This window comes from Bombus affinis, chromosome 5 (genome assembly GCF_024516045.1).
Source record: "Bombus affinis isolate iyBomAffi1 chromosome 5, iyBomAffi1.2, whole genome shotgun sequence".
Taxonomy (NCBI): domain Eukaryota; kingdom Metazoa; phylum Arthropoda; class Insecta; order Hymenoptera; family Apidae; genus Bombus; species Bombus affinis.
Genome location: NC_066348.1, coordinates 5,311,719 through 5,326,919, shown reverse-complemented (window position 1 = coordinate 5,326,919; position 15,201 = coordinate 5,311,719).

Below are 15,201 nucleotides of genomic sequence, written 5' to 3'. Positions count from 1 at the left end.
ACAATACTTATTGATGCAAAATGTGAACAAAATTCTTCGCTATACCAACACACACTTTTTAGTAAATAAATGTACTAGGTTGTCCGGAAAGTGTCTTTCCTTTACAAACACGTCTTTTCAAACAACGCATCTTTATGCAAACTTGAAATCTAATATGTCGAACGTTGTGATCTTTAGTTTGATAGGACAAAATGGTTCATACGTAATTCGATAAAATAATATAAAACGCAAAATGTTGTGCATCCATTATTTCCTTATAAAACGAAAGAAACTTTTCGGGCGACCTAATGAACTCCTTCGATTATATCCATTATAGAATTCCGGTCTAGAATAGGTCCATCTTTCATAATCTGAGTTAGAATTTATCTACATTTTTACTTCTATGCAACAACCTAATCACGTGGAATACCATTTATATTTCTCAAAGGTTACATATACTAATAAAGGATTCGAGCCTATTTTATGTAACAGTAAGACCGAATCTACAAAACGATATTTTTTCTTCTCGGAACACTAATGAAATGTTCGAAGTTTTTCAATTAGATACGTTCAAACCGATTTACGATATATTCAATCCCATCTGTAAAATCTACATACCTGCCATTCGTATACCATGTCGCAAGCTAACTTTCCAATTCTATGCAGTACAAATTCGCCGATAGATTTCAATTCTACTGGATGCCATGTTCACGGATAAATCAAGCAATCACGAACGAACGAGTGCTCGTAATTCCTAGTATCAATCGAACAAGAGAAGCCCCTCTTCAACGATCGTCGTACGCTGTTATCAAACGATCCCTAAGTCAATCTCTGAACCGGCGATCGATCGAAAGGGGATTACGCACGGCGTTCACGCTCGATTCCATAAATCCGTCGCGTGATTCCGCGCGGAACGCAGCCGATCAAGAGTCGGAGGATCGCGGACACGGGAAGACGGATCGACGAAACGTACGGCGCTCGATGTACGGCGATGTTCGACGAGGAATGCCGGTACCGAGCAAACCTTCTAACTACGGTAGTCCGTGTACGTTTCCAAGGGGGATTGGTGGAATTTAATGGAAGCTAATGGTTATAGCTTCGGGTCTCATAGTCCTTCGTTCTCCACAGAATCCGTAGATCGTATCCGTTTTTGTCTTTTCTGCCCTCTGAATCGCGTTCCTATTGATAAGTGCTGGGAGACGAGCGTCCCGTTACGATGTTCGATCTCCGTGGTAAAAGTGTCTCTCGACGATTGGATGTATCGATATCGAGCCGGCTCAGAAGGGGTTGTAATAAATGTTGGAGGACTCGCTGTCGGGAACAGAGAGGAGAAGTTTCGAGTGGAACGCTTTATTGCTGTTTGATCGGATGACCTACCGTTCGAGGGCTACTTGGCTGTTGAGAGCACCGATGGGAAATTATGCTGGTTTAACGATTGTTTCAGTATGTTCGGTTTCGTTTTTGAACGCGTTTTGTGGAGGATAGATTTGACGGATTAAATAGAGTATATGAAATTTGGTTTGCAGCGATTAAGTGATCTTTTTTATTTGGAAAATATCGCAGTTAAAGAAGGAGAATAACATACGAGTGTAAAATTGAGACATTTTGAAACATTTTAACGTATACGATTAATCCTAGAAATATCTAATTCTTTTGATAAGATATAAATATCTTTCGTCTGCTCAACGATAATAGTCATGATGAATAGTAATGATGGTGAAGTGATATGTGAATACAGGAGGGAGAAAGGGATGGAAGAAATGGTCTCAGATTCCTGTTCACCAGTTACCAACGTGACGATGTTCTGGAAGACGCACCTCGTTACAATTTATCGGGGGTCGCGAGGAGGGCATCGCGCTGCTTCAAAGTCACCAATTTCTCGTAGGAGTTTCGCCGAATAATGGCTCGGTTGTCCAGCCACGATTTATTTCAAGCATATAAACGCGAAACGAGCCGTTAACAGCGGCTTCAAGAAGAGAGGGAGTTCTTTCTAATTACCGTGAAGAAGTCGATAGAAGTTGCGCCGGTGCGGAGGTTCGCAGTGGTGTACGCGAATTCCAGGAAGGTTCGGTAAATCTAGTAGAATCTAATGGGTATAGCCGAGTAGAGGTTAAAGCCACGAAGAGTTGACGCTTGTTCCGTTGAAAGGACAACCGTCCTGTGAATGGAGACTTAAATACGTGTCCCGTTAGCGTTGCGCCACAGTAAATCTGGGGGGACCTGTGCACCAATACGAAGGGGGGATTCGCACATTTTACTTTTGTACAAGCTCTCTCGCAAGTTTTTCGCCCCCGGGGAAAAATTTGTCTCACAATCACCGTCGGTTTCTTCGTTCAACCGCTTCATCATACGTCTCGCCGGGTATGTGGAACGAGGAATGCTAGAATCATGGTTTTCATTAAGACTGGAAAAATCATCGATTTACGAGGCTTCGGTGATTTATTCGACGCTCCATGTGTTGTATTGATTGGCAAGGTTTCGGTATTTGAGTACAGTAGGCGGTAGAACAAATGTGTTTGATCGATGCCTGTTCGTTTTTCGTGAACCTTTTCGTTTTCTCTATTGAGGGCAATTGCGATAGATACGAAAATTAGAGCCGAGACAAATATTTGTAAAATCTAGATATGAAATTTAGAGTCGAGGGAAATCTGTATCTGTAAAATTTGTACATCATTACAACATCAATACAATATTCCGAATTTTTCTAGGATCGATAAGTTCATTCAACCAATTCTCCATCAACTGTCAAAAACGAACGATAGAATCTGGCAATAATTCAAAAAAAAGATAGTAAATTAATTCAAACTTAAACTACTAACTCTTTGAACCACGATAAAAAACAATTTCTCCGCTAATAATATGTTACAAGCAATCCTGCTTCCTATCCGACAGCGCGTGATTTATACAGTCGCCAACTATGCTTCCATGCCCTTTTAGCTCACGGCAGTATAATATAAATCGTGACAAACGTTCCGTTGCTTTCGAGGGAAACATCGAACTCTTGGAACTGGTCGATATTTCCAGCGGTGTATCGCGGTTACATAAAGACGTGCGTGAAATGGGCTGTGCACGATTATCATTCGCCGGACGATTCTGAAAATCGCGACTTGCAGAAAGTAGGCGCCTGCTGATTCCTGGCTGACAGCCAGGAGCATCGCGATCCCACACTCCGGACTTCCAGAAGTCGAGACCCGGTGGAAAGAACTCTGGTATCGATCTCTCGAAACGATGTAACGTAGAGAAGTGTTTCCTGGACGTGTTTGGAGTTGACACGTTGATAAATAAGATAGTCACGTCGCCGTCATAAGTATGCGAGTTCTTTCGTCGATCGAGCGAACCATCGCATCGCCTCGAGAAATCAATGTATCGATAATGGTGTGATGACTTTTTCCTTTCGAATGATTTAGGTATACTGTTCTATAGAGTGAAAGATATCCGTTTCTTCTCCTTTTCCGCTCGAAGCTTACACAGGAAGGCGTGGAAATCGTGATACGATTGAAAATTAGATGATTTCTTGCGAAAAAGTTACGTGTGAGACTTTGATTTCGAAAAAGACAATCTTGAAAATTAATTCTCAATGCATTAACTGCCTTAAAATCCATAAATATCCATTTAATACAATATTCAAACTAATTATCAAAACCGTTCAATATTAAATTCGTTATTAAACATTAAATAATATAACGTTATTAAATAACAATAATTGACAATAATAAATGATAATATTCCCATATTTCTAACTAAATTCTCTACAATCTCTTCGAGTAACTAATCATACCACAGCCTCAAGTTCAACCGGAGTTCCTCCATTTCCGCTCAATCATCGAAATATGTATTCACGAGTGCCCCACATACAAGCAGCCGGTCACGATCAGGCATTAAAGGCGGATTCCCACCGTAAAGCGATCTCTATCGGCGTCCTCCGACGGGAAGATAATTTTATAACTAAATTACTTCCACTCGCGATAACCGGTGACCGTTAGTCAACAAGCAAGCAGCCCCGTACAAAGAAGTAACAATTAGCCTAGCGACTTGTTTCTTTTTCCGATCAAAATGGCGAACGATTGTAGTTTATGGTAGTTTATGAAGAGAAAGAAGCGAGAAAAATATTAGCATCCTTTGCCTTTGAGGTAATCTCCTCTTTGAACACCTCTTGACCGTGTCTATCGTAGACAGGTTGCTTCCCAGGCATCCATTTCTATGCCCGATGATGAATCCAGTCATTAGCCCGATCCACGCTCGATCGTCGTCATCGGAATGATTAGTGTCGATCGTTGAAGCGTCGTTACCGTTCGCGGAGCACGGGGGTTAACGAGAGTCTATACTTCCCTGGTCATCGGGGTTATTTCGCTATCGCAGCAGGAATTGACCCAGTACTCCTTTCTGTCACGGAATCTTCGCTTCGTTCTTCTATCTTTGATCGCTGGGAATTTTTCTGTGAACTTCGCTTCCAGAGAGTTTCACACGAGAGACGAATTAAAAGATAGACGTATAAATAAATTTTTTGATCAGCAGGTTCTTTTAGTAAGCTACGCGTAGCTGTTTCTAAAGAGTAAAATGTTTCATATTCGATAAGAATAATAGCAGCATTTAAAGAATCTATCTACTCTAAAATTATTAATTTCTTTTTCTTGTAACAATGGAACATTTAAATGGCTGTAGTATTAAGAGAGAACCATTAACGTTAACGGTTTGAATGTATTGATTGAATAAAAATTATTATCTAAAAATAAATTTATCTTTATAATTATTTGATAATTATAATTATTATTTTAAAATAAATATTAACTTACAACAATGTCAATTTCATATAATACGATCTAATATGAAATAAACTTTAGAATTGCCAGAAATGGTAAGAATATCAAGTGGATTCAAAGAACGTGTACGATGGTAGTACGGAGTTTCGAGCTTGAAATGGTATTAAGTCGTCCAGTAATCCGGTATTACTCGCGCATTACGTTGAAAACTGTAAAATTTCACGGCCATTCCATTTCAGTCGAGCAAATGAAAATGCTCTAACTGCCAGTCTTCAGGGATTTATAATTTTCCCTGCCAGTTATGAATTATACGAAAAGTGTTCGCATCTAGCCACGGATACACCAATCCCATTATTACAACACGTAATCTGGTAAATAATCATCATTATCGTCGATACACATGTACATCCTACATACCATTCCCTTAAATGAAACTCGTTCACTCAGAACTGCCTCATCAAATCGTTATCGCTTATTACCCTTGTAAATCAACACATTATCACCTTGGTTCCAATAATTTCCTGAATAACGAACAATACTCATATGTAACATTCATTTCGAGTTACGCGAAATCAACACGAACAATATTTCGGGTAAAATCTTAAACAAAGCTTTATTTATTTGAAATTAATTACTAGATTGAAAATATTATGAAATTCATATTCTATGCAAGTAAAGAAGTCGATCTTCTCGCAGTTCTACAGCGTTGTTGAAGGAAATTTCACAAAAAATATTTTGAAAGAAACGAAGAAGATGATAAAGCTTGGAACTGAAGTTCCACGAGTAAAACGGATGCTGAAGAACTTCATCCAAAGTCTCAAGAAGCCATTTTTGTTGAACATTTAGCAATATAGTTTATTATATCAAAGACTTTATCTCGTAAATAAATAAATAAATAATATAATGAGAATGAATTAAAAGGGTATGGTTAAGAAAATAATAATTTTTAAAACGAATATTTTTTATGTTTTCGTTATCAAGAATTTTGCACTTTTCAACATAAGAAAAAGATGTAAATAATAGTAATAATAATAAAACTGTGTTTACACTGCGAAAAGGTTAAATTTGCAACGTGAGGTCTTGCATTATCGTGCCAATTTAAAATGATTTTTCGAATTTCAATATCCAGACGTCGACATAAAATTTTATATTTTAACATTAAGAGAAGGAAATATATAAAAGGTAGGAAATAATAGCTAGAATACTGTAATACATAGGCCATAGACAATGTGTTATAACTTATATTATTACTTTCAATGCGATATGAAAACTACATGAGTTTACGATCTAACCTAATATATTATCGGCTATTGATTATAACTTCTTCGTGGACAGACGTGAAAGAGAGGAAGTCTGGATCGAACGTCGCACTATAAAATAAATCGGTCTGCCAGATAAAAGAAGCTTAATTACTCACGATGAGACATAAAACGAAAGGCCGTAAGCGTAATATTATTTTATACGCTGCATTATGTATAACGTTACATTTTATGGCGAAAATGTTAATATCGGTCGGAGAGTCAGCGACTGCCGAGTTCAACTTTCCTGGTAGTTTATTTCTAGTTTCGCGCGCGTTTAAAGTACCAGGATAATTATACTATTATCAATTTTGTACGCACCGAGATTCTTTCCACGATAGATTAGCTTCTTATATTAAATCTCATTAGTTTAAATAAACTATGGTTGAAAGATGGCAAATTTTCAAGACCTTAACAGCAGTACGAAGGTAATGTGCCTATTTCAGTGAACTATTGTAACTTCCTGTATAAATTGTATAAACCCATAACATTGCTTTTTTTCTGTTACTGCGTACTTAATGTTTTAATCAAACGTTATCCTTTATATTAGATCGTCTGCTTATCTCGCCAATTATTTTTAAAATTCTACATAATTTGAGCCTTGTTTGTACAGGGAACAAGCTTATCGCGTTAATAAAAGAATTTTATGGAATTTCTGTAGATAGATGATCTAGAATATTTGAATATTTATATAATCTTTTCTTACCTTTTTTATTTTATTTTACGAATATAGAAGATTATAAATGATAGCTTGTTATTTCATTGTCTCGAAGGAGGTAGCCTTATATCTTTTATCACGGCGCAGTATTATATTCTATAACAAACATTCATAAATAGAACGCAAACATTTTCGCATTTCTCAAAAATACAAATGCACAAAAGTAAACAAAATATCCGAAGTAGATATCTAGTTATCTATTTATATAGATAATAATATTTATAATATTTAGAGGATGAAACTTTCATGTAGATTGTATTTTTTCAATACTCATAAAAATATGAATATATATAAATATCCGGAATCTACTTGTACAGGAATATCATAAACTCATAAAATCTTTTCACAGGCTGCATAAATTATAAACAAACGTCCAAGGTGGCAACACTTTATAATCTTTAATCTACTTGTATCCAAGATATTTAGATAAGAGATGATCATCGACTCCATTGCCGGTGTTCCCTTATTCGTCACTTTTCCCTCTGCATATCCCATTTTATATCAGTGTTCAATGAATATATGCAACGGAGATTTAATCGAGTATAATCTCGAATTCATTAGCTCGAAAAGACAACCGGATCCGGAATCTGCGCTCCTGCAAACCAGATACACGTGAATCATTATTACCGACGATATGGCGCGTCATTTTTCATCGCTCGATACGTTAACACATTAATAGCCGATCTGCGTTATCTCTAGCTGGCTTTTACTTGGATTCGTCGAGTCTACGCAACGGATATAAATAATCGACACAGCTCATCGGTGTCGGCTAAACACCTGTAATCCCTTCCAATTTTTGTGTCAGACATTGTGCAGATAGGATCGGTTCTGTCTTTGTCTCTGACATAAGACAAAGAAGCTGAAGATGAAATTGGTATCGTAGAAGTCGATCCAAGGAAGGTTAACACGTTCTGTGTTCGGAGAAAAGTTTTATTGCGTGATTTGTAAAGTAGCAGATCTCAACAGCTTTTACTTTTGCGGTAATTTGGATATTATAATGTGTTTTAATCGCGGTTTTATTAATTTTTAGATAATATAATAAATAGATATGATATGCAAAAATTATAAAATATCCGAACTATACTAATATTATTTGAGGAATGAAACAAACCTGTATTTAGATACTATTTCTCTAATTGTGTTCATAAAAATATATTGTATATTTGTCTAAACGTTCCTAATCTAGTGATAAGTCTATTTCTTGTATTCTTTTATGTACTTCACAATTTCTCCTATAATTCTATGAGATCCCGTGAATCCCATTCTATTGTTTCAGTATTAAAGATCGATAAGGAATAGAGGATCCTTTAGATGGGCAACTAATTTTTGTCCGGAATCTACGTTTCGCGCATTTTCAAGATTTATCATACTATTGTGTGATTAGTCTGTTATTAGTTATGAGTCATTAAATAGTCGGTCGATAACTCTTCTCTGACAGTTGTTTTCTCATCTTATTCATTATTCATCGTTATTGTTCAACTTGCCCTTTGCATTGCATCGTTGCAAGAAAGTACCACCCTATTCTTTGAATTGTTTCCTACAGAGTATGCATATTAATTATGCGCAATAACTGTGGAAACATCGACAAAGAGAAATTAAACTTGGAGCTGTATAATGAACTCGTCATCTTTTCATTTTTCATTTTTCACGCTTCTTTCCAACTTTATAACCCTTAAAGGAATGCGATGTCTGTAAGAAAAGAGCATTTTAGAAAGGCAAAATACTTTATTGAGAAATTTTTCCACGCAATTCTCGTTGTGATTCACTAGGGAATTGTATAGATTTCTTACTCAAAGCATCCTTAATTTTTTACTTTCTCCTGTCAACCATTAATTCAAGAATGTGACACTTCTAATACCAGATATCCTTCGATAAGGATAACAAATTATCAATAAATTTCAATTAACAAGTTATTTACTAAATTGAGTACAAATATGCATTGACTATCTTTCACAATTTTACGAATATAGTCCACAATCAACAATTATGCATATACCAAGAAAAGCCTTCTACTTCAAAATAATAAAGCTCCTACTCCAGGCAATACATTATTCTATTCTTGTTTAAGAACCCTGTATTAAATCAACAATTCTTTATTTGTACGAATCTAAAAGTTGGAATAATTAAATTAAGGTGCACTAGAGCCGTTTCGATAAAGCGGTAATTCCAACAATGAACTTTCGGGACAGAGGAAGGAACAGAGGCAGGGCATGAGGAAAAATTCAACGCAATTCCTGCCATTAAATAAAGGAGAAAAAGCGTCCCTTCAATTTCGTTTCCGCGCACCCTTTGCTTCTCCCTAACGTTTGCCATTTGCTCGCGGCGTTCCGTCGTTTCGTTACGATTATGTCCCTGAATTTTCTTTCGTCTGGCTGAAAGAACATCGACAACCCGGCGCCAGGCTAAAAGGTAAACGAAGAAGGGCGGCCTTCAGGGTGAAATCCAGCGTAATGCGTTTCATCGAGCTGGACGCTCATCGAGCGTATTACTAACATGATTAATGGTTGATAATGCAATTACGCCGTGATACACGATTCGTATCTATGGTACCTCATTTCCATCAAACTGTCACCTCCCCTATTTTCCTCGTTACGCTTTTATCAAATTTTTTTTCCTAGAGTAGATGTTTTATTTAATAAAATCAAGTGACTTTGAAAAATTGCTTCATTAATGTATCAATCTGGTACAGCTTCTAAATATAATATGTTCTATTTTCTTTTCCCTTAACTCGAAACGTGTTATCGTATTTTTCTGTTTTCCTTTCTTTTTTTTTGCTTTATTTCAGGTAATTTATTGTACAAGACAGGGATTGAATTAATTTCTTGTCGATAGGTTCGATGAAGAATTATTGATTGATAATCGTGATGAGTAAACTACACTTTGTGGAATTTTTATTCTTTGCTTAATCTCTTTGTTCTTTTTGGATTGTACAAGTTTTATCGTTGACTACGTTATATTACACGGCTGAGCTGTGGTAGATATGATTAACAATAAAAGAGATAGCAGGATTAATGATCTAGAGGAGACGAGATTGAAAGCACTCGTTAAGTAATACCGTGCTTCTCGACGACGTGTGAACAAATTAATGTCTTTAATAATATTAAACAATCTTCGCAAAGCGCAAATGTACATTTCATATCGGTATCCTACTATAAAATAAAATCATGTTCAATAATGGGTATTAGATATTTTCTGATTGCAATAAAATAGATAATCATCAATTCTTTTCTCTTCCATATAATTTTTATTGTCGTCAAAAGGATTATATAATTATATTGTATCTAGTGCACTTCTAACAAAATCACAGTATACTCCAATTTTATTACACGATGGAGACAAAGGATATATGTATAAATATTCTCTATAGAAAAAAGAAAATTATGAGACTTTTATTTGAATAATAATAATGATGATATTACTACCCCATACTTATCCCTATTACTCAATTCCATTTCTCATTTCTCTATTTTATTCCCCATTAAAGAAGGATAATCCGGCTGCTGTACTTTCATATCAAAACCATCCCCCTGATTCTCATATCGTGAAAATCTAACTTAAACGAGCCGAAGTCGCATAGTTTTATCGTTTCTAGTATGGTGAACGTAAATCTTTCGCCTCGGTCCCGCGAGATCCTCTCGATGACTTACTCGTTCCCGGGCAACGTGATTCACGTACATGCCGATGGCTATGTGGATAATTATCCTTGGTGCAATTAGGTGCACCGCGTTAAGAGAGATAGAGAAAGATGGAACGTCGATTGACTCGCAGAGACTCGGGTGGGGGGCAGCGATTAATTACCCGGTGGTTGACGCGTCGGAATAAGTAATTGTCGTCCGCTTCATGAAGTAGTCGTGACCCGAAAGAAAACCGCCAGCCAGGGAATAGAGTGATTTACTGATCGCGACGTAATCGGTGATAAATGGCGGGTACATGTTTCCTTATCGGCGAAAAACGCGGCGGAGAAGAGGCAGCGGTGGTGGCGGTATCATAATTAAAGGCGCGCTGCCACTGTGAAAATCTGTTTATTTCGTACCGTTAGAAGACTGATAACGTTTCCCGGGTGTATTTATCTTTAGACATTGTACATTTTATGGAACGACTACCGTATGTTAATTAGGATTCCGGCTCACGGGCGCCATTTACAGCTTCGCGGATGACAGTGAACGATGTTGCGACTTATTTGCTACTTGATCGTGGGATTCGCGAGGGGAGGCGTATCCAGTTCGTCCTTCTTTCTTTATATCAACTTTATAACTGATAAATTATGGTTACAAGATAAGGATTGGAAGGACTTTAATTCTTATCTTCTGGAAGAAATTCATTCAGACGGTCGAGGGGTAAGGATATTTAGAAGTTAAAGATTGGAAATTAAATGTAACTGTGGTAAGTAGGTTTTTGTTCATTTTTTAAATTGTTTGTCTAATGATAATGATGATATTAATAGGCAATAATAACATTGACGTTGGTAATTATCAAATTTTGTTAGACGCTATTGTTAATTCAAAGGCTATAAAAAATGTAAAGGCTACTTGACTAATAGAAAAACTAGTTTTAGAATTAACTTAGTAATAATTTAACCATAGTTAGAAATGAATTAATTTAATTGTGATGTATTACTGTGTACTAAGCTACCTAATAGATACTTTAAATTTATAATCTATAGTTTTGATTCTATAAGGAAGCAGAAGCTACATCTATTGATTAACTCGCCAATAACTTATACCCTTTGGTAGAATCCATGTACTGTTAGTGTAAATCAGTTAAATCATTCGAATACATATATAGTAGTATGTCTATATACGAATATGAATTTATGATCACAAACAGTCTTTGAAAGTGTAGGTGCTATTTAATTATATTCTTGCGTTTCGAAGTGTGTCTAGTTTTTATCTTGCAACTGTGTAATTGGAAATTGTATATGGATAACTATATGTGGTTAAAACTCTCTTTCAAATAAATCAATAACCAAACGACTTTTACACTTCAAGCAGCTACATAAATACTATTAGGTGTTTATTTAATTTGCACGCAATGTTATCGTAATAACATTCTACAGCAGAATTGAATGGTAATATTATGAAATTAATAACTTAGATTCATAACTTTTTTATCTTAGAATATATCAACAGAGTCTTCGCGGAAGAATTAAAATAAAGAAATGAAATAATTAAAAACCTAAATTTAAATGAAATTGGAATAAAAATTTTATTAATGAAAATGTACGTATCCTATAAAATAACATAACAATAATTACAAGGTACATTTAAGATAATATTGCTATAAAATTAAATAATTTGTATCTTTACAGTTAAACACATTAAAAATCTCATTCAGATTTTAAAAGCAATAAACAGAAACATTTAAGCAAATAGAAGGTTTGAACAGAAATCGTGTCAAGTAACGCGTGCAGCTTTTTGCGCGCACTAATACGTTAAAACTATCTGGATACCTCCTTCCTGGTTATAAAAACAAAGCGCACAGTAATTTCAAAAGCCAATTAAACCAGGTTCCGGCGATCTAGTCCCATTATCGATAAATTAAACAGCCGTGATGCCCTTCGATTTCCAGGTAACGATCCCGCTGCCTGGGAATTTGAAGTTGGAGAAAAAAATAGCTTCTTGGAAGAGGGATAGATATAAAAAGTTGGGTTTAACGAAATGTATTTATTTTAGCTAATTAACGATACACACACACTGATCTCATCCTTGTAGAGAAAAGAAGGAAAAAAATTGTCATATAATTAGATCCTTTCCTAGTAGGAATCTCAATAAGAATAAATATTACTTTTACGGTGATTATAAAAAGTTCTACACACTTTATTTTCATAGTATCAAACTGTTGTAAATACTATATAAAATACTTAAACTTAATTAATTGGTATATAAATGTTACAGTAAGTACAATAATGCGCAAATATTTTCTGTTCCCACTGGGTGATCTGATTTCTTAAGGAAATTCTTTAGAAGTCTCTTAAGAATATTCTTTTCGCAAGACGCTTTGTGTCCGAGAAGAATAAACTTGAAAATTTATCGTACTCGCGTACCATTCCAATTTTTAACTAAACATATTCAAACTATTTGTATTTTTTAACGAAGCCTTAAACGGAGAAACTTTCTTGTACATTTTTTGTATCTATCTTGTATCATATCTTGTACATTTTCGCACGAAGAATAACCTTCTGTTGATTGTTAGCTCATTGTCAATTGATAATTAACCCAGTTCAAGTATGAAGTAAAAAATTATCGAACTCAATTGTATCGAGAACGAAGCGTCGTACAAATTTCCTTCTTTCTCCGTAAGGAGCCATTTCATGGTTGCTTCTATCTACGTGTTACTCGGCCGCATTCCGTATACAATATAAAATATAATATACAAAATTGCTCTAAAATAAGCATATAACTTCCTCTATCCTTTCTCGTTCAACCAGTATCAGTCAACTTAAAATCCTTCGATACGAAAACAGACCAAGCCAAGGTATGACGAGATGGCAGGTAACTAGGATAACGTAATAATTTTAGAAGCTGGCCGAGCTATATTTAGCCCAGATTGCCTCGTGTAAAGTGTCTTCTGCGTGCGTGGATTCCCGCTTATCGGACCATGACCGCCTCGGCCTTTTCTTCATCGTTGTTTCTTGCTCTTCCTCCTCGGCTAGCTCGCGCTGCTACGCCTTTTCCCTACCCTTTTTACCTCTTTCTACGTCCACCGATACGTTCCTCCTTTTTCGTACCGACCAAGGCAAGGCATTCAGAAAACGAGTTCTACCTTGGTATGATGTGCGTGTTATGGTTCGCGAAGGGTAATCAGCTACCGGATACTTGTCTTAGAAGGATTTCACAGATGGAATTAGATGCGGAATCGGTTGAAAAATCAGTACCGGGGGATCATTACGCGAAGGGGAGAAAATTTGAGGTTAGAATGTCGGCCTCCTCCGAGGGTTTATGGCGCACGGCTCGGTAGTATAGCTCGGGTTAAGTGTGGGGGGTGATCTTGAAAGGTAGTATGCGCTGTTGTTCCTTTTTAAGGGAGGATATGTGAAAATGCTAGCTTCGAAAATAATTTGTGGCAGTCCTTATTCTAGGGTTACCTTAACATGGTATTTTGTAACGATAATTCTTTTGTGTGCCAATTTTGATTTTATAAGGAGGCTTCCCACATCATCATAGAGTTGAACAAGTTTATCGTGATATTTGGAAGAAAAGACATAAGAGTAACATTTTCCTCGGCTACAATAGAATTTATTTATCCGATTAAATATATCCTGAAGCAAGCAATAAACTGAACAAAAATTCTTGTTGATATTATTAAATATATCCTGCCGTACGTAATTCGTTAATAAGAAACACGATCAACATATATAAACCTATTTCAGTTGAATCTACATAGTCGTACAATCCATCAGAATGAAGTTAGGATCCTATATCATCGTTATGTCCTTTTCATTCCTTTCTATACTTTGACAAACTACACCGAGTATAAACGAATGCTGAATGCAACCATACAATCAAAAAACTGTGTAACAGACATCCAAGAATGACACATTATAGGGATAATCGCGATAAAACAAGAACCACAAGGGGAAGAGGAAATTGAAAAACAGAGAGATACGAGCGCGTTAAATTACATTAAAATCGTTTCACAATCACAACACACAGATAACAGATGAAACATGTTTAGAGACGAAAATAATCCCGCGTCTGTCTATCCAAGAATACCGCATTAATCCTCCCCGAGCCTGTCTGATTGCCCGTTCTCTCCGAATAGAAATAAGCTCTTCCTGTTTCTCACAACCGTGAACGTTGAATCAACCCCGAGCCGTGAGAAGAAATACCCAGCATGGAAAAACTAAGAGAAAAAACCGGGAAAAAGAAGGAGAAGAAGAAAAAAAAAATTAGAAGCCACAATTCCGTTTACAATCGCGTCGAGGAATTTCCATAGATGAAGGAGAAATATATGTGTGGCAAAAACATGTATCGATTGCCAGTTGTTCGATCCTGAACAGACTGCAATTTCCAAGACGCTGTATCTTCTTTTTTGTCGTAATACGATCATCGTTGAAGAAAAGTGTTAAAGTACATATACGTCCTCGCATATTTTGACCCATGAACCTAATGAATGAAACCATTGCGTTCATCTACACTGTAGCTTGAACATTTTTTACAGAGACATTAATCAAAATTTTGTATCATGCCATTTAATTTGTCTATATTACGAAAATGATCTCTTTACTTCACTTTGGGGTTAAATATACATTTTTCCACGCTTCATATAATAATACTAAAATGCTAAAATATTGAGAGAATATTTTCACTGAATCCCTTTTCCTATCTTCAACCCGAATTATTTCGCGTTATTCGCATGAAAGGTATTCTCGATCAACCGAGAAATTAATCTCACCGACAGGATACTTAATATTCGACGGAACATCTTCGACGAAACGTCGTCGGGT